Source organism: Apteryx mantelli, chromosome 1 (assembly GCF_036417845.1).
Source record: "Apteryx mantelli isolate bAptMan1 chromosome 1, bAptMan1.hap1, whole genome shotgun sequence".
Taxonomy (NCBI): domain Eukaryota; kingdom Metazoa; phylum Chordata; class Aves; order Apterygiformes; family Apterygidae; genus Apteryx; species Apteryx mantelli.
This window is the reverse complement of record NC_089978.1, coordinates 163,025,610-163,051,350: the sequence shown is the minus strand read 5'-3', so window position 1 is coordinate 163,051,350 and position 25,741 is coordinate 163,025,610.

Genomic DNA, 25,741 nt, shown 5'->3' with positions numbered 1-25,741 from the left:
GTCCCTTTATTACTTTTAATATTGCTCTTCTTATTTTCTCTCTCCTTCCTTTCCCATACTTTCTTCCCCACTACCACCTGCTATATTTTCTGTTCCCCCCCCCCCAGTCTCTTGCTCCATTCCATTGTTTTCTCCTTAATACAGATTATAGATTTGTCAGGTTCTGGAGAATAATACCCACTCCAGAAAAATAACCACACACCCCCTAAGGGTTCTTTCATCTTGCTTTTTCTCCTCTTTCATAAACCTTTCCCTGAATTTTCCCCTTTGCTTCTTCCTCACCACAACTGTCCTTGGTTCTTTTTCAGCTGAAAAGCTTAAGTCTGTAAGCCTCTACCAGAGCAGTTTATAAAAAAGCTGCTATTATTGCTTTCATACATAAGGTGTCAATGCTAAAAATAGCATTACTTGATTAAAACAAAAAGATAACTGAGATGCTCATCCATAGGATTAGCGTCTCAAGAGTAGGCAGGATCAACATAAGGTAGACAAAAATCCTTCCCTGAGTTTGAGTATCACATTTACTGCAATAGTAATAAAGTGGGAATATGTTGTGTCCCTTGTGATAGCAAAATAGAGAAAAGAAAAGAATAAAAAAACAAAAAAGGGGAAAAGACCTGTGGAGGGAATGGTCATCTTGGAACACAAGGAGCACATGCTGTATTCTTTCTGTAACATGCAGACTAGAAAAGATGTGCTCTCTCATGCAACCTGTGCAGAGCTTTTTAGGAAGATGGAAACCAGTGCAGATTCAGTCATCCCCTTTCTAAAGTACTGCCTATCCTGGGAGAGGCAAATCACCACAGACACACCAGAAAGCTGGGAAAATGCTGAATACATCCTTTGTGCCAAGTTCAAACTCATGATGCAGTCCAGCTTTTCCTAGAGGATTTCTCACAACCTGTTTGTGGGGGACAGAAGGGCTTCCCTCACACTGGAGGCCGTACAAGCCAGGTCTTCTTGCCTCACCTGCAAAACTACAGTCAAGCTTTCTCCTCCCATTCGAAAGCAGTTTAACAATGATTATTGCAACCACACACACTGGTTACAGTGAAAAACAGAAGTCAGGAACCCTTCCAGTTTTAAAATGAGTGAGTCATGTGTGAGCAGATGGTTGTCTGTTGAAATACCCTAAGGAGCTACCAGACTAGAAATGAACCACTGTCTATTTTGGGGTGTTATCTGACTCTAATAGCAGTCATCACCAAAAAGCTGCAAGACAGCCCACAAGTATTAAGAACATCTATTCCCTCCACAGAAGATCTGATTAGTCGGAGATCAGGGTGAGTTCAAACCTTAAGGCTTCTTTTTCCACCCACTCCCATATTAACTGCTTTAGCTCTGAAACTATTAGGAAAGTGAGTGTACCATCATTATGTGGGAAAGGTAGCCATTTCAAGATAGGTCTAATGGCAAGAATCCTGGATTTACAGGTTCAGCTCCGTACAATTCCCACTAACTGTATGCCAGACAGGACAGATTTCCCCACTACTGTGGGTGAAGATGTTGAAAGAAGTAATGTAAAGGTTTCAGGAACAAAGTTACAGATCGTCTGCCTCTGCAACAGGCACTCCTTGCACTTTTCCATTTCTTTTTCGGATTCATTGAGACTCCCCAAAAGACCATACTGCAGGCTCAAGGTGGATTTTGAGGGGAGAGGGATACAGAAAAAATCAGGAACACCCCTTGAAAGACCAGTGTTTGCATCTGCTTGTATACTATGCAGTATATAACAGGTGGTTTTAATGAGAACTGTAACAGACAAAATGCCCCTTCCTGCTTCCCTGCTGACAGTAGTTCAGCAGAGTGGGTGCCAGCGGTACACAGAACAGTGAGACAGAGGCCTGAAAAGTGTATTCTGATAAGATAAAGAGGAAAAGCTATTTTTCAATAACAGAATATTGTATAGAATAAAGACTTGCTGTTAGCTCTCAGATCCAGGCAAGCTTAGAAACACCCATAAGGACAATCTGGCTAAGACCACGCAGATAGCAGAAGTCAACTCTCACTGTGCTTAAGTGTTTTCTAAAGCTAGCATCACCACAGTTTCTGACCCTTTAGCCATGACATCCAGGCCTTGCAACAAGCCACAGGTACTTTTCATTACAGCATACCTTGAAACCCATAAAAAAGGTGTCGAAGAGATCAGTGATCACGGTTGTTCCACAAAAGGGCTGAGAGCTAGAAATGAAGAGGAGCCTTCCACAGCATCAGCTTCTGAGGAGAGATAGCTAGGTGGAGCAGTGTTCTGCCATCTTTTTGTTTTTTTACAGATTTTGGCAAGAAGGGGTATTTTGCTTGTCAGGATGATCTAAGGATTGGGGCTTTGAAAAATTCTGATCAGGAAGTATCAGACAGATGGACAAGCTTTGCTTTTATTCAAAAGATATGGAAGTACAAGAACCCTCTCTTCCCACTCTCTTCAGTCAGAGACCTCTAAGTAGGTCCTTCTTTTCAGGAAGGATAAGGAAAAAAATGTTGGTCAGCAAGTATAGGATTTATCACCACCTATTTTTTTTTTCTTGATGTTTGTAATTATAGTGTCAAAAGCATGAGTTACGATTGAAGCTTCTGCACTTTGGACACTAAGACATGTCCCACACCACTTCTGAGGCCAGATAACATCTGACCTCCCAGCCTTCCAGAGTTTGTTATGAGCAAGTCCATCTTCAAGAAGTAGGTAAGGAACTAGCTCTCTTTATGACCTTTAGAGCTTCCAAAGTTGGCAACAGCTGTAAGCATGTTACTGGAAATAATAGCTAGGAAGACACCCAAAGGAACATCCTAAACTGAGCCTTCAAATCTAACCCCAAGAACAAACCAGGCTTAAAAACAACCCAAAGATAACAGTTTTACATTTGGAATTCCTACCCTTCATATTTTTGCTTGTTTCCTCCTTCACTGCACTACAACTCACACTAGATTAAGTATGGTGCATTTATTTATAATATGTTCCTGAATATCTACAGTCTGTTTAGAGATCAGGAGCTGAATCCCTCCCAGAGACCTGAACCCAAGCCATTTGTTCATATCTCTAGCTTATGAGAGAAAAACTGCTGGAAAAGTCTCATCTCAGGAGTTTCAGGATTCTAGTTTTCTAGCCCACAGGTATCTCATCTTTCACTTACCCCAGAAGTCAGCTAGCTTACTTTCTAGTACACTAAAAATATTGGAAATGTGTTCTCTCATCTATTTCTTCCTTTGCACAGGAGGAAAGTAATATCAGCTTGAAGTTTACATTGCCTCTTGATAAGACTAGAGAAGTACAGAAGTGAGACTTACTTTAGAATTCACCTCCCATTAGAATCTAGGAGGGTTTTCTCTGCTCTTACAGAGAATTATCATTACTAAGACCCTCTTTAACAATAGACAAAATTCACCCCTATGGCTGCCTACACAATTCTGTTTTCAGGAACCAAATAACTTTCAAAAGGAGTAGCCCTAATTATAAAGCTACCAGATAAGAAGCTCTCTGATAGCCTGCACTTCCTGCTAGCCATAGCCTAGCTTACAATCCTGTATATACCACATGACCCTTTTACTCACAAAAACTTGCTTGAGGTCCAGAAGCTGCTTTTATAGCATGCCTTGGCATTACTGATTAGGCTTTTAAACTCCATCTGGTTTGTGACTTAAACACCTACACCTGCAGGAGACTGCAGCAGGGACTTAACTCTTTGTGCACTAGAACTTCTGCTTTGTCTTATCTTTCTCTTGAAATAGCCATCCTCCACCATGATTTTTTTTTACTATTACTTTGTCTTTAGACTGCTCAAAAGTGTCTCTTAATAAGGTGTAGTCCTAAACAAAAAATTCTTTTTAAAAGTAAAAATGATATGTTTGTGGCACCGATTACACTAGACTATCTGATGAATTTAGTTAAATTAATGCAAATAAAGTTTAGCCCAGAGCACTGGACTGGAATTCTTGAGCATTTTTCTCAGCTCAGGCCTGATAAATGAAGCTGTGCACATTGCTGTCACCTTTGTGCCTCGGTTTCCCCGTATATAAAATAGTAATGAGCCTTTAAACTCACTTATGAAGTGCTCTGAAATTATTATTGAAGAAACCTACCTTGTAAAAAAGTTGGTATTATTGGAGTGAGGGAAATTTTAGAAATGTAGTGGCTTGCATTTGAAGTCTTGTAAAGAATTTAAAGACACTAAAATTCCTTCCACTTGTGTGGGTCTCATTTTCTAGGAGATGCAAGAAGGTGACAAAGCAGTAATCAGGCATGTTAGGTTGAGTTGGAGAAGTGGTGGGGGCCAGGTTGCAATGGCAGGGGCCATTGCTTTTCCAATTGCACGAGGATTATTTAAGTAAACTTTAACATGTATCAAGTTCTCTAAGCAGGTGAAAATGCAATAAATTTCTTGCAGGTGACATGATCTCCTATTGTCTCCTATATGCTCTGCTCCATTCCAAGCCAGAATTCCCTTGGTATTTGTGCACCTAAAAATACAGATTTCTGCCTAGTGGTGCTCTCAAAAGTGGATAAGCAAATGAAGTGCTTACATCCCACTGAGACCACCTGCCTTTTTAGTAGCTTCAGGGAAACCTAGTGAGTGCATATCTTCAGCTGCAGGCACCTGAAACAGCTTATAAAATGCGACATTAAGTGACTCAGGAGTCTAAATCCCATCAAACTGTCAAGAGTAGAGGCCATATGAAGACTGCCAAAGGTAATGCCAAAGATGGATTGAGATGCTGACTCTGTATCTTAGCTTGAAGGAGGAGTGGAGCAGGGCTATATTCAGACCTCCTACTGTAAGGGCCTCGTGTTAGGGTCATGACTACTCTTGTTGATTGACCACATAGGGAGCCAGGGGTCTCACAGCTCTAAAAAGTGTGGGGACTGTCACTAACTGCTGCTGTGTCAGGAGTGCAGCAGGCGAGCCAGCTCTACCTGACATGTGATCTCAGCTCTGAGCTCCTGTGAGCATGGGGCATGGGCCTTGTATTCCTCTGTGTATTTCTTGATATAGCCTATTCTTGCTATCATTATTTTGCTATTCTGGCATGATTCTTCATGTAGATACACTTTCCTAAAGATAGGAAGAAACTGTTGTGTTGGAAAATATTCTGCTTGGGCTCTGCAAGGAAATTTTCCTGTGGAAATTTACTGAAGCTCCATGGTGACTTAGGTGCTTTTGAAGGCATTAAGCATGATGGGCAGTCCTACCACTGGTCTCCCACTTGGGCTGTGTGGCTTTTCTTCTGCTGCCTTTTCAGAAACAAATTAGTCCTTTTCCCCGCTCCACTCCACCAGTCCTACAGATCCCTTTGTGGAATTTAGGAACTTGCTAGAAAAAAAATGCCATTTTTCTAAATTCCAATGCTGCGTGCAGTTGAAATCAGTGTCCATTCAGAGCATGTTTATGAAAATTTTGGTTTGATTTGCCATTTGTGTAAGCATGCATCAGTCTTGCAAAATAGAAAAGATTGCTTATTGTTCTACATGCATAGAGCAAAACTGTAAGACAGCTTCATCTTGCTCATATACAAAATAATACAGACCCGATTAATTTTCTTTCATTCTTTATTATTATCTAGTCTTTGTGTTATGCTAGTTTTGGAAATAAAGTAGGCAGTTTCCAGATCCCTTCCAAAAGATTTAATCTCTGTTCCAATCTGTTTGTGTTGTTTGCTTATTTTTCATAGTTTTCTCTGGTGGGACAATAAAAATAGACTTGGCAATTTCAAGCTTAATTTATAAATGGTTGTGGAACTTTCCTGTGCAATTTAACAGGAAATGGTAATTTTTCTGTATGTCTTGGGATCACTCAGTAGAAGATGCTAATGTATAGTTGCCCTACCATGATAGGTTTAGTCTATTGAATCTTGAAACCTGGATTTTTGGCATAGCTACTGAATCAATGCAAAGAGATCTTTAAGCCAATTTTGCATCCTCTTCATTCTTGGGATATTCAGTTCCTGGGAAATTTCCAGTTGGAAAGTTAAAATACAAACAACTAACTTTATTGCAGCAGCCTCCTATCCTCTTTTCTGTGAGGTACAAAATTAAAATAGCGGGTGACGTGCATATAACAGTTGGTTCATCACAGACAGTGTAAATAAACAGTGGAATTTTTAGTGGGCGTTAATAACGGTTGCTTAAAGTTTGCATGGGTTCAGAAAGCCACTGGAAAAAGTTCTTCAAAAACAAGTCACTAGAAACTGGGAGCATATTCTGAGGGGATGACTTTATGTATTTAGCCTATTGTCGCGCTCCTCCCCTGGGACCTGCTATTGACCACCTTCCATGATAAGGTAGCCTTTTGATCTGACTTACCATGGGTGTTCTTATGAAGAAGGAAAGCTTCATAGCATAAATACTGGAAAATTTGCAGAAGGAGCTGCAAACTTTTGTGAATTCAATGCAGCAAAGCCCAGCAGGAGCGGATATGGCATCTAACTAATTAATGGGTTGAATTTTCAGGCAACTTTAAGATCTCAATGGGCTAGCCAGCTCCATTAATCAGCTCGACACTGCATGGGTCTCCTGTAATACTGCTGTTAGTGCCACACTGTATTAATAATCAAAATTCCAATTAAATGACACCTTGCAAGTCTGTCTTTCCCATGTGTAAATAAAATACAAAGTCACAGTGGTTGTTGTCTTTCTTTTACAGGGTTTTGTGGTTGTTGTTCTTTAACACCTGTTTTGGAATGGGGTTTGTTTATTTGCTCAAAGTCTCATTATAATCCACAACATGCAGCAGACACCGACTTGCAGTTGTCCCATTGTTTTATTTTCCTTTATTTTTTGTAATGAATGAAACAATTTATAAAGACACCATTTTGCTTAGCATGCAGAACTCTGAATATCCATGGATTTCATCCCCAGGTGTTATTAGGATTTTTTTAAATGCAGATTCACCATTTTTATATTTTTTGATTCACTCGAAACCTGAAACTCAAAATGATGCTCACTTAAAAATAGCACAGTCAGTCTGGTTTTCAAATTGTAGTCTGCTTTCATTAGACAGGCACAACAAAGACAAAGAGAGGGTAGAAGGACTGCTTTCACAAACAACAATAAAGTGGGCTAGGTTTGTTTTCAGACTGCATGCAGATTTGATTAGAAATCATCAGTTGAACCCTGGCCAGTGTTTACAGGTCCAGAGCACAGCTTAAATTCTTGGTTCATTTGCTGTGGAGGTGAGATTTTGCTGGGAATATTTTATGCAAAGCTCTCTGCATAACACATCCTTCAGGAGATGGTATAGTTCAAGTTAATCAGTAGCTGAAATCTGGGTCCTTCAGATAATCTTTGAATCCTTAAGAGAATCTGTTAAAAGCCTTGTGCTGCCCTGTGACACCACAAAAGCATCCTAACAGGACTGGTTTGGCTGGTTCACAGAGACACATCCTGGCATCAAAAGAGGCAAGACATTTACATCTTACACTATTCCACTTATGATCTTCTCTCTAATGTTCTTAGCTTACCTGTTGTATATTAAAGTCTCATCTTAATTATGAGTGCTGGCTCAGACTATGCAGTAACTAAACTTCAAGATGTTTGGATTTAAGAAATACAATGGTTGCCTATTACTGAGATTAAAAATCATATTCACTGATTTATTTATTTTTAATCTCTTCATGGTCTTCCACTGGCTCTGATTTGTTATGTGCATTCCTTAGCTGTGAGCTGCCTGGGAAAGAGAATATATGTGGTTATTTGCACCCAAAGAGTTGACCAGTGGACAATTTGTGTATGCCACAGGGGAGCTGGGGTCTGTGGCCATGAAATATCTGGGGAAGTTAATATGGATGTCAGCTATATTCTGGAAATGGGGCTTCTTTTGCAGTCATGTAATCACTTGAACACCTGGCCACAGTCATGTGCTCAGTCTTGAGAGGTCTGAGAAGCTAGCCAGCTAGCCAGAGAGCATTTGACCCAGTCTTTGCCAACCATACCTGCCTTCTAGTCTGGAAACCACAGAATCAGCAGAAATGCATCTCCATCTGGGTTCAAGACTGACCACTGCATAACGGGAAATAGTTTCACAGAGTCAAAGAAGAGAAAAGATACAAAGAATACAAGCAGTAGTAGATGAGAACAAATTATCAAGTCTGTCTGACTGGCTCTATGCTGTACCTGTGGAAGTCAAGAGGTTTAACTCCTGCTGATTTCAGGAGCACAGGACAGGATATTTCCTGCCTTCCTAAGTCACAGGGGAAAGGAAAGAAACCCACACTAATCATAGGGATGCTGCAAACCCATGACATCCTTAAATTTCACGGGGTTTGCTTCATAAGGAGAGGCAAAATCAGATGCCATCTTTTGTACACCACACTGAGCTCCACACTGACCAGGTGGTTGTATCAACCTTGCAGTCAACTCTTCTCTGTCTCCCTGGATATATGCCAGCACAGTCAAACACATGCCTGAAAATTTTCCCAAGTTCAGACACACCTACCACCCACACTACTCGTGTGCAAGCTTGCCCTCTGATATGGCCTCTGGTCCAGCTAGAGATCTAGGAGGGGGAGAAGGTTCAGCAGTTTCTTCTCAATCCTAAGGTCTCTCAACAGTTTTTTACTACAGGACAAAGTCTTCAACAACCCAGTCTACCAACAGATTTCTGAATGTAGCTTTTCTTCAGCACAGTGTGACTTTGAGATCAAACTTCAGCCAGGTTACTACTGGCAGCAGGGCCAGAAAGTAGAGCAGTCAGGGATCTGACTGCACTCAGTCCTCCTCTTGAATCCATTCTTCCATTACCAGAGCAGAGGTGGCCCCTGCTGTGAAAGTGGAGGAAGCAATGGGTGGTAGGCTGGGAGTGTCACTGAGGTGTAAAGACTGCAGGAAGCAGGGACGCCACCCCTGGAGAACATCCTACAAAAATCCCTGGGGCCACAGGAAAACACCCTTGCACTCTAAGAGTGTGGTTCAACCAGCAGCCAGCAAACCACAGCCAGCCCCTCTGACACTTCCATCATCTTTTACCTAGGGAGGTTGGGAATAGCTTTTCAGGAAGCAACACTGCCTGGAAATACAGATGCCTCCTTCTGTCCTGACAAAACGCCTAATAAAGAAAATCTTAGTCTCACCCCTGCTCCTGCTAATTTCACCATGCCTGTCTCCTGGTTATAATCTTCTGGCTCTGAGCTTCCATGAGCTGTTGCTGTTGCTACCACTGTGCTGGTTCTTCCAGCAGAAGGGTCCCAAAACCCCACAGATAGTAAGGCTGGATCATCCTGCCAAAACAAGGGTTTGACACAAAACCATTGGTATCAATAGAAAGAAAGAGTTGTTGGGTTGCATAAGCTTTGGGGAAGACCAAAATGCTGTCATTCATCAGCCCTTCAAATAGTTTCACACATTGCAGAAAGGACAAGTGAGATGATGGAGTTTGACCTCTTGCCTAATATTGCCCTGAATTAATTCACATTTAAGCTAGAACAGCTCTTTAAGTAGACATCAGTTTTGGTAGAAATAAGATGCTACCAACCTACAAAATGTAGGAGTCAAAGGAGAATATTAGCTCCAAATGGGAAGGAAAATTATGGATTGAAATAAAAAAGTACACATATAATGTACCATATCTTCAATGAATGTAAATCAACTCAGAAACTCTGAAGTCAAAAGAATTATACTGACTTACACCACTATAGAAATTTGAGTCCAGCCTTTTTCCTTCTTTGTTTTTAAGGAAAGCTTTGCGTTTCATTGTGATGTTAATGTTGAAAGAGTGGGGGGGGGAGGGGTTGGGGGGGTTACATTTGCAGAGCAAAGATGAACTGTGCTGTATTTTGTATCTGATAAGAATAATGTGTTTATTTATTAAGTGGATAGTAGGGAAGATTTATGATGTCCTTAATGATGCATTTACCTTGCTTTTATGTATTTGGTGTTCTGCAAATGACAACTTCGTAACTAATGCAACTTTGCTTAATTACAGCCTATTTTCTTCAAAACCACTGGGGGCATGAATTTTCAAGGGGACTTACTTTCATGGAAAACCTGAAGGGATAAGAGTAAACTGCTACATAGCTAAAATGAGACAAAAAAATGATGGTAACAAACAATTCAAAAGGCTGCTAGATGTCAAGCCAGTTGCTGTTTTTACTGTAGAGAGACCAATTCCCCTCCAAGGATCTGAAGGAGTAAGGATTATTGAGACAATTTTTTTTTTTTTTTTTTGCATTTAAAAATCCAGTTACCAATTCAAAGATATTAGACATGGTACAGTTTATTAATTTGGATTAAATATGTGTTTTTCACAGGATTCATGCTATGCCAGACACATTCAAAACATAAATAGACAATGTAGATGCACTAAACAAACTAACTGGTTGAGTACTAGCAGCAGTCCAACAGCAGGAGCACAGGCTTCACCACAGGCAACCTGGGAATACTCGGGACCTAAGGTAATGTTTGGCACCTGAAGCACATGCTTTGCTATTACAGATACCCAAGGTAGTTACTTAAAAGTGAGCTTAATTGCCTCCACAGCACAGATTCACAATTTTGAATTGCAGAGCAGACAGTCTTCCTAGGAAGCAGACAGTCCAAGGATACAAAGGAAAAATATACAAAGATACATAAGAGAAATCTGAGTTATGCTCAAGTAAACTTGATTCACTGTAAGTGTCACTGCAAATGAAGCTCTTCAAGAGAGGTGCAAGAGCAGACAGGGCCTGGTGGATGAGCTCTCTGCAGGCAGGATACATCATCTGAAGATGGCTATTGTGAAGATTTTGAGTGGTATTCATTTTTCAGATCAGTTGGTGACTAGCTGGCATGACAGGTCATGTGGATTCCTTACAGGGAAGGAACTGTTTCCACATTGTACAACCCACCTGGAGCATGAATTTAATCTGTAAAGCTATGGGCAGCATGTGCAAGTGTTGATTCTTTTGTTCTCTTTCTCTCTTTTGGCAGAAACGGTTAGAAGGTATTTTTCTCGCTATTACTCTTTGTCAAGGATAACAAAGTCCAACGGAGAACACTCTGTATCATTTTAGACATTGAAATACAGCAACACAGCTTGACAGACAGAAAAACAACAACTGGTACATAATTAAATTATTACAATCGATCAGATGAAGGGGTCTAAGACAGTGCTGGCTAGATCTTATCTGATACATATCAATACAGCTCAGTTTGGGCTGTTTTTTATTAACACAAAGGTCCTCCTATTCCTTCCTGGCAGGGTCAAGTAACACAGGATTAGCAGCATAAGTGGGTCTACGCAGACTCTGGGGGTCTGCTCCTCTATTAGAGAGGCTCTGCTGCTTCCGGTCAGTGGGGTCTGTAAATTTTCTGCAGCAGTTTCCAAGAAAACCTCCTGATTTCAGCCACAGTTGTGTTCCTGAAATTCACTTGTCATGCTAAATTTTCCATGCTTTGTCTCTGACCATAGATAAATTTTTATCTGATGTCTAAAATGTATTACAGAATTCTCATATCTACAGTTCATTTAATCAGCATTAAAGATATATTTGGTTTCTTTAATTAAAAACTGTTGTTATGTAGCACTCAGACATTTATCTAGAGCACTTTACTTCATCATGCTGGAGTGATTATTCATAGTTTTCATCCAGGGTGTCTAGGGCAGGTATTGTATTATTCATATTATAGCTAATCACCTTCTGGCAAGGATAAAATCTCACATGTCAGTTCAGCAGGGTAATTCAGAGCTAGCAATATAGGCTTGCTAGCACTCTGATGCTAGCACTCACTCCTCAAGTAGTTTCTACTAGGCACTTTCCTTTTGACTACAAAATTCTCTAGGGTCACAAGGGAAAACAAGCGAGCGAGGTTTTGTCTAGACTATTGTGTAGGCAGACACTGACATTTGCCCATACACTGAGCTAGAAGGATGCAAGCCAGCTCTGATTCAAAAACTGCAAATGTATTGCTAGGGCTCTAGTCCTGAGGTGACACTGCAGGCCTTTTAGGGAGATGTATTAGTCTGAGCATGGCAGCCTGCTATAACCTGCTGTGGTTATCAGCAATTTAATTCTACATCACCTTGAGTGATGAGGTCACTCCAAACCCTCAAAGGTGAATGCCATCACCTCTGGAACAGTGCTGGCAGGCTGGGTTCGGTAGGTAACAAGGGCAGCTCTTATAGGTGGGCCCTGTGCTTTCAAAGTTTCTCATGGGGCACAAGTGAAGGAAGGTATGGATAAAGTCAAGGAGTTGATATCAGCTATATGGGAACCCTCGCTGACCCCTGAGGGAAACCTTGAAACTGTTGTGTGCTCCTGAGGAACCTTGCATCCGATGTATGACTCCAGTTAGCAGCCAAGCACTGCTGCCTGAGAATGAAAAATCCATGCAAGGCAAGGAGAGGAAAAGTTAATGTAATATTAAAACTAGAAATATCCATTCTGTCAAATGAAATGCCCTGCTGTTTGATCCCATTTACTGGAGTAAGGCTTTATATCAAGGCATCTTGGGTTTTAAATTACATGTCAGATGTAATTTTGCACTGCGGACATGAAATGTGGGACTGTCCTTTAAGGGAAGAAAATAGCAGCTCAGCTCAAAGAGGCTGACTAATAGTGAGCTCACTTGCGTAATGGTTCCAAATTCGGCAGCCAGCCACGTCCATGAATGGGAGTTTGGAAAGTGTCCATGGACAAGGATAGCAAAGTCCAGTGCTGACTTGGGTATCTCCATCCCCCTGGGAAGACATGCCTGCTTTGCAGCTCATTCTTCCTGGTTGCATGATGGTACCTGTCCCATGCTCTTTTCAGAGAGGAACTGCAGAACTTGTGCAGGAAAGAATGTCTGCACTTTTCACACAGATAGAGAAATAGGAATCAAGTGACCAGACCTCATCATGAATTTTCTGAGTTACTTCACAAGTCACAAGCCTTTGTACACAAAAGCACAAAACCATGTTTCCTTTCCTTTCTTGTGGAACAACACTTCTGAATGCATATTCAAACCGCCCAGGTTTTCTTCCTCTTACAAGCCATTCATCTACCTTATTTGATTATCCACTCTTATTGTATCCATGCTAACAGTATGCCTGTTGGGATGTGAAGGTAGCATTAGAGCTTGTGTTTCTGTTGCTGTATTTTCTGTCTCTATGTGCCCCATTTTCCTGCTATAAGAAATTATAAAGGCAATTATCTACCTTGCTGATGTGATGGGAAGATTTATTCATTCTATTCTTTAAAATAAAAGCCTTGAACACCTAGTATGGAAGGCAGTCCTCCAGGGCATTTTTTTTATTAGGTTTTCTCTTGTTGCTTATCATCTGTACTCCACTAACATCTAGAGGTCTCAGTACAGACCGGCGCTGCATTATGCAAGGTGCTGTACAAATATGGAGAAGGGGATTCACCTCAGCTGATTTTAGCCATCTGAAAGTGAAGCACCTATGCTAAACTAGTTGAAGGTTTTCTCTCTGTAGTGTAGCAAGACAACAGCAAAGGGATGATACAGCCCATTCTAAGATACATATTTCAGAAAGGTGGGACAAATCTCCTTCTGAAAGTGTCTCTGTGTCTCCATTAACTATAGCAACCTAAACCAGAAGCTTGGATTTAATGCTTCTCTTTCAGGTCTCAGGTGAGAATCATCCCTAGTGCGTGCACAGCACCTTGCATTGCCCTATTTCACCTCAGCAGAGGACAAACCTTAACCCAAACAAATTCCAATTTCATCTACAAAGGTTGTGCAAAGCAGGTGGAGGTGGAGGAAAAACAGTACAGAGTGCTGAAATGATTTGCATGTTTCAAAGCAGAGACAGAAGCAGAACTCACATCTCCTGTCCCTCTAGCCCAGTGGTGGAGTCACCAGATAACATCAAGGATTTAACAAATATGCAAGCTGGAGATTCAAACAACAGCTCCCTGGTTCAGTGAAGATGAAAGCCAGTTTACCCAGAGTGAGGTGGGATCCCAAAGGCCACTATTTGCAAAAAAATACTACACCATCATCTCTTATTTTTCCCATGAAGGAGGCAGAAGTTGAGCAGGCTTCGCAGATCTTTACTAAAATATCTGACTCTCTCCCTACAGGAAGTTCTTTATGCCAAAATCAACTTTGACATGTTGCTCTCCATGTGATTGTGCAAATGAAGCTTCTGGTTTTGTCACAGTCTGATATCTGCACCAGGTACTCCACCCTCAAAAGCCTGTCCTTGATGGCTTTTTAATCAGAAGAATGGTCAATTACAGAGTTGGATTGAGTGAGTTAAGCACAATGGATCTTTTTTTTCCCCCCTGTTTTTATTCTGTTTACAGATTGTCTGGGAATAGATGAGGATTTCCTCAAATGTATTTGTTATTTGAAATGATTCATACATTTTGCTAGCAAATAATTCTTAGCCTGTAGATTGTTCACCAGCAATTTGTTGAGGATATTTGGAATGCATGCAATGTTGGTTAGATACATAATTCACTTCATATTGTTACTGTGCCCTGATTGTATAATTTATATAACAAAATACAGGGCAAATTATGAATTTTACAATTGCTTGCACAATGAGAAATTTACTCTCAGTGAATATTTGCAGATTCAGTCTCAACATTCATTTTTCATAAGCATTCATTCTGGGAAAGCTGCTTTGCTAAAATATTTCTGGAAAGCAAACACCAAAAGGATCTTAAACACAGACAAAAGAGGGAAAAAACAAACAGATTTTCAATGGAAGGCACTTGCTGGATTTGCCCAGGACTGCTGCTGAGCTGTTTAGTCCAGCTCTTCCCTTCATCACTGGTCTAAAAAGTGAAAGTGTCCATCACTGGAAATGGAAGTAAGTGAAAAAAACTGAATGTCAGTGTGAACCCATCACTGGCCCAGTGATGCAGGACTCCAAGTCAAGCATGTGATGGCTAAAACAGGGACTTTCCCCAGCTATCTGCTCTGTCCTTTTGAAAGGTCTCCTCTCCTCACTAAATCAATACAGAAACCCATTTATTTACCTAACATATAAATTCACCACTGGGTCAGCCAGCAAACCAGATTCACCAGTATATGCTGTACAGCCAAGTACAGTACAGGGCTGACAGCTTCAGAATATTCCCTTTAGAAATCTGGGGTTGTTGGCTTAGGGTTTGCTTTTTTTTATTTTCCTCACAATTAAACTCTACCAAGTCACTCAAGCGAAATATGGCAAAGCTTGAAAGCTCTGAAGGCATTATTTATTTATTTTTACAAATCCTGCAATAAGTCAAGTTAGTTGTTTTGAGGGTTTTTTTAAATAATCTTGGAGAAGTTTTTCTATTTTTCCTCTTCTTTTAGCTGGAGTGTCCATGGGTTCTAATCCTCAGAGTAGCCTAGGTAGCATGGTAGCTAAAGATCATGATATTCACTTGAAATGCTAATCTCTCCCATTTTCTGCTGGTATCCCGCTCACTGATGGGAAATTGCGGAATGGATAGGCTGGAAGTTTTATTGTGTTGATGCATCTGTATGCTAGAGTCAAGATTTTCAGTCAAACCCTGCCATTTGTCTATGTATACCCACGTATGTCCATGGACAAGCACTGGCAGATGCTGAGCAACCAGAAGATTTCACTGAAATAAGGAGTCCATATCTTTATCTGTAGTTAAACCCCAGTGTCACTAATTCTGAGCACAATTCTACAAGCCACTCATACCACTTTGCTAACATGCAGGAAAGCAAGTCCTGCCCTTCTATTTCCTTAGACTCCAGAAGGTTTATACTTTCTGGATTTTTTCCTTCTGCAAAGCTGGTGGTATAAATCCAGTCAAATTTTATTGTGAGCAAAGGAGCCTTACTTGACCCTGTCTTCTCAGAGTGCACATAACCTGGGCTAAATTCTTCCTTAATGTAACTGTACTGAAATCAGAGGAATTGCATCAAAATTAAATTTTGGCGTATTTGTCTATCTGGACAAGGAACAGATAAATCATGTGCTTTTATGGGCATGCACCACACACATGGATTGCCTCCTGCTTCATGTACATGCTGGATATGCCCTTGCGTCAGTGATACTCCTCCTGTAGGAAAATGCACGGTATGGTGTGTGGTTTAGTGAGAAGGCGCTTGCCACAGAAACTGATTGCCACCCCTTTTAATGGAGGTATTTGAACATGTCTGCTCCAGACATGGAATTGAAAGAGGACAAAATCTCATTTGCCAGCCTGCATGGAGCAGCAGCAGCCTCCCTATGCAGTGGCTGCTCTCTCTGTACACGCCCGGCTGCAGACTTTAATTAACTTCCCTGACTGAGCAGAGCTGTTGCTAATGAAGTGGCTAATTCCAAGAGCAGGGAGCATGTTCCATCATTTAGTGCATTCATGTGACTCCGGCATCCCATAATACCCCCATTTTCCTCATCAGTTAGTTCTTTTTCTTTTTTTTTATATTTATAACTCTAACTCCCTTCTTTCCCACATGGGTATCTGTGTTCTGGCTTCAATTACATTTCTGCAAATATCTATTTGAGCTGGATACGAAGTTCCAGTTCAAGATTTACCAATATCTAATCTCAGGAGAGAAGTGCCATGTGAGGTAAAAAGCCCCAAATTGGATTTATGTGCTCACTTGGAATTAATACAAGTCTCTGAATGAGATTTCTCTCCTTCCTCGGAATGGATTCTGTCTATAACTACTGTGAAGAAAATAATATAAACTAGATTTTTTGTTTTATTATTCACCATTTGCTATTGTCAAGACACCACGATTTTTGCCAGGGAACAAAGGTGGTGCATCCAACTAGGGGTTTAATATCTGATGCAGCCTCTGGCTGCGTCTCCAAATAGATGTAAACCTTGGCAGTGTGGCATCCTGACATTTTTTTTCCATTGCTTTATGTTTTTTTTAAACTACATCTTATCCCCACACCAGCTTGTCCTAGAAACTTCAGATGAAGTTTAGTTGAAAGATCTTGGAATCAACTTTGAGAGAAGGAAAAGCACAGAGGGAGTGTACTCCCCAGCAAGTCTGAAGCTTCAAAATGACACATCAGACTCCAGAAGATACTCAAAGAGTGAGTAATGGCTGAGGGAGACCTATACTTTCATCTGTAAAGACAAACATACCCACAGTCATTTCCAGTGCAGAGCTTAAAAATCTTCAAACATAAGAACCTCCCATTTGTCATAAGGTGTTGTTTTTTATTCAAAGAGGAGCAATCATTCTTCCAGGCAGTCCCACCACCTCCATTCTGCTTATTGCTCTCTGCTAGTCACTGCTTCTCTTGCACAGCTCTGAGAAATTTCTTGTAATTATTGACAATGCAGGAATATCCAGTGTAACATCCAGCTTCTGGCAGCTCTGGAATAAAGAAGGACCTTGCCACTCTGTCTGTTTGGGTGCCAGAGACAAAACAGACACCAGGGACTAAGTTAGGAGCAGTGTTTATGTATCTTGGCAATGAACAGCAGGCGATAGATAGCCACTTGGAAGCCATGGTGGAACCAAGTGGTTGTTAAACCTCTTCTGGGAACCTGTTGAGCCATGGTCTCCCTTCCTTATCACTGCCTTCCCTTTCACCCAGGGAAGAGATACAGGAGAAGAAGGCTGTTTCTGAGTCTAGGAGATATAAAATGTTTGGGCCAGGAAGGGTAGGGGGAGAGAAAAGTTGGTTGTGGGGAACGAACTAGATCCCAAGGCAAGGAAAGAGAGAAGCCAGGGTCAGAGGAGGCCCACAGGCCGCTGAAAGGGAGGCGACATTACTGGTAGCTATTTGCTCAAATAATTATCATTTGTTTAATTGTAATTGAGAAGTGAAATGATTTTTTGTGATTCATTCAGAAGAAAATTTGTTGGGATTCAGTCAGAGGAAATTTTCTGAGATGCAGCATGCAGTTTGCTAAAATGAAAAATTCTATTCTGCAATTAGAATGATAATTATTGCACTCTGAGCAGAGGGGGTAGTGAGGGCAAGACACCGCTCAGCAGCACATCTCTTTGGTCTTAAACCCTATCTACATAAGTGCCAGCTTTCACATCACTGCACACTGCTGCAAGGGGGAGGGAGGGAGGGGATTGCTGCCCTTCTGTTTGGCAGGTTGTATGAGACCAACATCTCTACACTTTCTCAAAGAATGCCCTGATTCTGTACACCTGATTTACAAAGGTGAAGACACTGCATGAGAGGTCAGGAAACACAGGAAAAGGGAGAAATGGCAGTGAGGACGGAGCAAACAGAAGGTGAACAGCCAAGGCTGTGGTGGGGAACAGCTCTCCTGTGCCAGAGGAAGAGGAGGGGGTAAGTGCTGTGTCCATCAGAGCAACCGGACAGATATGTGTAGGCTTTTGAGGATATCAAGGAGTTGTGGACTTTTTGCAAACTGGAGTCATTCTTCAAATAAAGGATCAATTGAAGAATAGATATGGCTGAAACATGATTTGAGGACTGTGTTTTAAACATTGTGATTTAGGGCTCAGTTCCATAATAATAATAATAATAATTGTTATTATTATTATCATTAATATATAAATAATTATATATTTATATATTATATAATAAATATAATATATAATAAATAATTAGTAATAATAATGTTTATTATTATTATTATTATTATTAAGGATGGATGTGGGTCTAACTCAGGAGATTTGAACTGATCTTTTATCTAGAATTGAGGGAACCATGAGAAGAAAGAGAAAAATTATGACATTATCCAGCACATTCTAATGGTGAGGAAACAAGAAAGAGATCCAGGGGATGATCTGCCACTTGCCAGCCATGTACGGCTGAGCAACTCACTTGTCCCCTCTGGGATTTCCTTGCCCGTTCCTAAGCTCTGTTGTGCAAAGACTTCACTGTGAACTTGTACAACACCTAACAAAGCCCAATACTGATACTGATCTTGGTTTGAAGCTTAGTGGTGCTAAACAAATACAAATTCAAGTGCCAATAATGAAGCAAAAACAAACATGAAATACAGTGTCATCTTATTAACCATTACCAAGACTATAATATTTTACTTTTAACTGTGTATCGACTATATTGATTCCAGTCTTCCTTAAGTAGTACTCAGTTCAGAGACACTTATGTACTTTACCAATTTCTCATTAGAGAAACAATACTCTGAAAGCACATATTGCCTTTGGTACATGGAAGTTAAAACGCGTATTGTAAGCTTGTGTTTTTGCACATTTTAACGTAGTGGCAGAAATATTGCTGCTATGTCAGAAACTGGAGGTATTTTGTGTTCCAATTCAGATGCTGAATATTAGCAAATCAAAGAATTCCCTATCTTTCATGAAAACATGGAGAATATAGAAAAAACAAGCTGTATTAAACTGGAGATACTTACTAAAAACAGCTGTAGGAATAGAAAAAACTAACAGACTCTACACCATGTGAGCTTCAGCTTTGTCTCACTTGTGTACCAGGCATGCTCATTAGGTGGAGTGCACAGCGAGACCTCTAGGGACAGAATAATATACTGCAACTGAATAGAGAATTAAAAGATTTCAAAATCATTCCTGACTGGGAAATAACAGGATCATGATTATTATAAAATAGAAGGGCTGGCCAGTAACATTCAGAAATGGACTGAAATCCTTAGGCATAATCCAGAGTGCCCATTTTCCATCTGGGATAAAGACTTCTTTGGTGACAATAGTCCTGCACTCCTTTGCTCTGTGTATTGCCATTTACACCTAGACAGAACAATTTTTTGCTCCCATTTTGAGTGAGCGTAGCACAGTACCGGAAACTACACAGTGGAATGACAGAGACAAGCTGAACCCATTATTATTTACTGTTTACATCATTACACTTCAAAGATGCAGTAAATTGAGAGATCAGGCTTTTCTCTGACTTGGCACTATACAAACACAGATAGAAAGGCAGTACTTTTTTTTTTTTTTTTCCTTGGTGCCTTTTCTGGGAAATACACAGGGCAAAAGCTCTATCTCTAGCCTCTCTGAAGATCTTACATGCGGGCAGTATTGCTTGCTAACCTAAGCACTGGATTTCAGAAAATGAAGTTAGAGAACAGTGCATATGCATACATTACCCTCTGGGATGAGTAAAATAGCAAAAATTTTGTGAGGGAATGTGTATCTATCCATGTCTGGGATTTCTGGCTGGAAGACCTCGCCACCACAGTTACTGCCACCCACTTGGAGCTACAGCTTCCAGTTTTACCAGCTCTGATGCTTTTAATTCCCAAATATTTTCTCATTCACTCCCCACACTAAAGGAGGACAAAAATTGCTGTCTAAAGTAGTTGTAGATGATACAGGAAAGCTAACATATATTCCACACAGCGTAGGAAAGTCTCAGAAGAATGAAAGAATAGCTGGGCTGAATCAGAGATGTAGTCTGCTTGGCTAAGCCTCCCTTCTCTGATGTGCTCAAAAGGGGGTGCATATAATAAAAGAAACAGAGCCAGCAGGCGGTGATACCCACATATGCCAATGAATGTGTAGGGACTTTCCAAGCCAGAAGTTGCACTCAAATAATCATCTTGAATAGCCATTGCTGCACTTGCACTGTGTACTAAGAGGCACAGACTTAACCTTTTCCAAATTTCATTTGCGGAATGAGCTCCTTCTTGTTGCAAGTTGTACTTACTGCCTCTGAAAACTTTTCTTAATATCCAAGATAAATGGGAAACAATAAAGCTCAGCTTTTATAGCACTTTTCATGCAAAATGGACCCTTAAGCACTTTGGCAAGTTAAATCACACAGTTACAGAATTAAATAATGTAAATTTAAAATTTTTTGGCTTTAATGTATTACTCCTTTTTTATTGCTGCTGTCCAATTTGAATAATTCTTTCCTTCTCTTTTAGTGCTATTATTTAATATTTATATAACAGTGCTGATCAGAGGTCTCAGTGAGACAAGTCAAGTTGTTGTACTGACTGAATAGTCAGACTCTGCTCCTCAAGAGCAGATGCTGCAGAGTTGAATTTTGCTTCTACTGAGGTCAGTGGCAAAACTTTCATCAGTTTCACAGATGTCCTTAGAGACACCTCGTCCAAGAGCGGATACATGGAGATCCTGTGATCCCTGCTCTGACAGCGACTGAGACATTTGTGGCCACCTTTTTAAAGAGCCCAAGTTGATTTTCTGGATACTCAATGACCAGAGTTGTAGACATCAGCTCAGCTCAGGCTCAAAGCACAAGCACAACAGCTATGTCTTCAGTGTGCACCATACCAGTGAGCTGAGCTCTGATGAAAACCTGGCCGCAGAGACAGAAATTAGCTCTTGAAAGTCTGGCCAGGATGGTGTGGTGCCAAGGACTTTTGAAAATCAGGGTGTCAGTGGCTGCAGAACCCTGGCAGAAAGCTCTGTCAAGAGACAAATAATAAGCATTGAAGTGTCGGCCACTGTGTATCAGACTGACCAGAAGTGCAGAGAAATGTGCGAATCTTGTGCCAGAGGACTGGGCACAAATATGTGGTGGAGAGGAGTGACTAGCTCAGGTTCAGAAATGAGACTTACTGGGGCTACAAGGCTCACATGTATAAGCTTCAGGGCATGAATCAAGTCCATGCTTTGTTTCCTCATTATTTCTAGTGGTGACTTTCAGCTCCCCACAGTTTGCCAGTGGAGCTGCAGATTCCTGTAAAATTGCTTCAAGTGTACTGACCTTTTTATTCTTAGTTGCCTTTAACTAGTCCCTTAGAAATAGTAGCTAGCCCCAAGGGACCACAGCCTGCAGGATGCAAATTGCTATCCTAGATACTCCTAAGGCTGTTATGAAGTACTAGGTTCCCCAAGGATGTGGAAAACTAACCTTAGCACTGCCCTTCCAAAGAGGCAGACCCAGACAGAAAAAAACCCTTTCTGATGGCTCCAGTGAAACAATCCTTCTTGGGCAGTTGCCTACTGTGTAGTGACATATACTAAGCACCCGTCCCTCTTCCTTACAGTAGAAGCTCTTCTCTATTTATTTCATCTTATCACATGCTGGATAGCAGCCAAGTCCCATGCCCAGTGGTTCAGCGTTGATCTTTCACAGCCCTTATCTACACCTCTTCTTCATCACATCCTTCACCAAAAACTGGTCAGAACTTTTCCAGGAGAAGATTATTTTTTCCCCTTTTGTCAGTCCAATGAAATAAAAGCATTGCAGGAGACCATATTGATTTTTTAATGCAGGTTGAGGGAAAATGGGTTTCCTGTCACCTTCCTTTTCTCCTGGCTGCCCACTCATGAAGCGCTGCAGAGCTAAGCAGCTTCCTGGTCTGGGAGCTTCAGAGGGAAAGAACTCAGGGTGAGCATAGGTCTACAGAGCAGGAACCTCAAAACCCTGAAAGTTTGCCTCCTGCCTGCAAAGAATTGCTGGATCTCCCAGTGACTCAAGAAAAAAGACTGATTTTACTAAGAAAAATTGCAATACAGTAGAATTTCAGGATTTCTGTCCCACAACAGCCTTAGGGCCTGTGCTTAAAGGACTACCCTGTCCTAATCTTTTCCAAATGATGCTTGTAAAATGCTTGGTCCTTCCTGTGACCCTATTGCACTCATTTTTACAGCTCTCCACAGCTAGCTTTCCTTTCTGTTTCCTGGAAGATACCCTTCCTCCCCACCATTGCCCTGTGCAGAAAATGTTTCACCAAAACCTTCCCAGATCACTATTCTGTTCTTCTCCCTAACAATTCTTCTCCAAATGATTTGTGCCAAAACAACACTTTCAAGGAGCTCATTTCCCCGCATTGTTCCAGACAAACCTAAGAAACATGCAAAGATGCTGTAGAAAAGCAGAGAGCAGAATGAATGTGTATTTTCCTGTGAAAGCTCTCGCCCTTGCATCTCTCTGCAGATCCTCTGTTGCTGTCTATAGCATTTCCCTGGAGGCTGCTGTCTGAATGACAAACAAGCAAAGGGACAAGATGTGTTTGAAAAGAAAAAAAGCTCCAAGAAAACCCTGAAGGGCCTTTCTACTTCTGCAGTGAAGTGCCCTCCAGGATTCAAAAGGAAACCTCTGCACTCCCAAACAGAAGTGCCCTCTGAGGCTTTCAAATCATGCAAGACTTCCCCTAATTTTAAGGCTCCCTTTTACGCCACTTGATCTGCTGTGCCCAGCCAGGGGGCTTTCTGTGGTGCAGCCATCAGAAGACAATTCAGAAGCATGTGGCCTGGAGCAGCCTCCACTTCCCTAGTGATGGAAATACAGGGAGTCCTTTCTCAGAGCATCCCAAGTGGCTTTGTCCAGGGGGCCCTCTTTCAATTGTCTTCAATTGCTTCAGGTCCTAATTCAATACAGCACTCAAACGTGGTACCAAAACTTTACATGGGTATTGAAATCCTATGGAAGTCAGGAGAACATCAGCAGTTGTTGAGGCAGGACAGTCGTGGCTATAAAAAACTCAGTGCAATACTTTGATGTGCTTGGGTTTACAAGGAATCACACTTCTTGGTTTTGAGACCAAGCTGAGTTTCTGAGATTGAAGCCATGCTTCAAAACTAAAGATCTGTACAAAAAAAAAAAGCAGATCTGTAAGTGAAATTTCAAACCCTAACAAGTAAATAAATGAGACTGTGGAAAGGGTGTCACATACTGGATTGTCTCACTTGTGCAAATGACCAGGGCACAGTTCCTTCTAGTTGTTTTTTTTCCTCAGGAGGTCAGGTTTTCACCTTTTCCCCAAGGAAAATGTTCTACAGCAATCTGGCAGAGTAATGTATCTATCTGTTACAACACAGGTTTCCCAGTATTCCACTTTTTTAAAATTTATTTCTGTGTCCTCTGTTCTCATCCAACTATTCTTAATAGTACTATTACCTCCTTGGACCACTGTAAAAAACATTTTTTCACTTTCTGAAGCTGAAGCAGGAGAGTGAGACTGAAAATGAAAGTCTCATAGAGATTCTGGGATACGGCACAGAAGTTGTGGGGAAGCATCTGTAGGTCTCTTGGATTGCTCTGCTGCACACGGTGGTCTGTTTCAGTCCCTTGAGCTCTTCAGAGGCAGGCCTCTCACAGCTTTTTACTCATAGTGCCCTAGGCACATTGTATCAGGTCGTATGTCTGAGGACAGTCCACACCACCACACCATCACTGAGCCGGAAGCTTTTTAGCAGGGCCCCTTTGAAGCTGCTGCCCTGAGGGGTGGCACAGCCCCAGCTGCAGTGCCATGCCACAGCCTCTCTCACAGCCATACCTGGGAGCCCTGGGGTGAGAAAGAGGCTAAAATAGCGTGAGAGAAAGACCCAGTCACCTCAGTCAACTCTGCAAATTGGCGCTTGGCATGCGTGGCTTGACAGAGCTGCAAAATGGGCAGCAGGCACCCGCTGGTCCTTGTGGCACTCTTCCCTCTTGGACCACATCTTTGTTTCAAAACTTCAGGAGACCAGGAGAGACTCAGCTGCATTATTTCTATTTTTTTCAGGCTCTTCTGTTCATGGAGTTGTTGTTCTAACTGTTAAGTCAAGCAATGTCTTTATATCTAATTTCCTTTCCATTACAACCTATAATAGGGCAATATTGTGGTTCCTTCTGCCACACTCTCAAGCACATATAGTATCCGGTGTATGGGAAATAAAGACATAATGCCATCTCTGACTATGTTGCTTTCACTTCTTAATACTTTAATAGATGCCTAATGTAGCTTTTATGTTTGGGAAGAGTTCATTAGTTTACAAATTAGCAGCCTGAAGTGAATTTTGCTACCACTGAGTGACTCCATTTCTAACAATATGTCTGTTTGGGTTTTTCTTTTTTAGGATTAGTGTTTATGAAATATAGGTGTAATGATTCACTCAGCTACATAAACTTTTGAAACATCCAGGGCCATTTCTTCCTCGTATAGTCTGTTCTTCTACGCACACTTCCTGCCTCTTCCAAATACAAAACCAACCCCACTGGCTTCTCACTGCCGGAAGAAAATGTTGTATCTTTTCGTCTGTTTTGAGAAGGTAGTTTAAGGAAATCTGCTGGGCTTGAGAAAACAAACTAATGATAATGCTACACATATTACTTCAAGAGAAGCTCGACAGATGTATCTAAAGTCTGAATAATTGCCACAGGCTTTAGGTGACTTGCAAGGTACAAGGCTCAAGGATCAATGTCTCCAGCCTCCTGAGGTGTGAAAAGATCTCCTAGAAACTCAATGTCCAGGAGGAACTTAAAGGAATTAGTTTCAATTAAAATATATATCTAATGAAACAAACCTATGCATTTACTGGGGATTATAGACACCAGTTTGATATTGCTGACAACTTGTCTACAGGTTCTATTCATGTCCTGAGAGTTTAATTGATGTTATGAACTCCCTTCCTATTGACATTAGAAGCTCTTGGGTAAGCATGACAAAGTATAGAAAATTGCTCTGTGAAGAGAAATGAGAAAATTCCACCAAATTTCATCAATTAAATCATAATGTCTTCTAGGTAAGTAACCCCAAAAATGAGGCCGAAGAACTATTCAAGGCAGCAAAGGATTAAGAATGAAAGTGCATTACTCAGTTCAGTTTAATTCTCAGGCCAATCCTGCTGCTGTGACACCCTATGTCAGAAAGTTGCTGATACAAAACCAGTGGGAACCATGAGCTGCTTTTATATCAGTACTGTACCTTCCTTCTAAATACGGAGGGTGCTAGATGCCAACCTGCTATAAGCATTGGCATTAGAAATGCTGGAGGGAGATGCAGTGTAAAAATCTCTCAGAGGTTTTTGCCTAATTTAAATGACTGCTCTCTTACACCAGCCAAACATCTTTTCTCTAATAATTGCAGTGGATCAGATTCTTTCTCAGACAGCTTCCATAGCATGGCTGGCCTCTTTTTCTGGCTTGAATGACAACAAAAAAATCTTCCATTCCCAACTGCAGAGAAACAACAAGCAATAGTATCTCTGTGATGAGGGGGAAATGTGCCTTCACGGCAC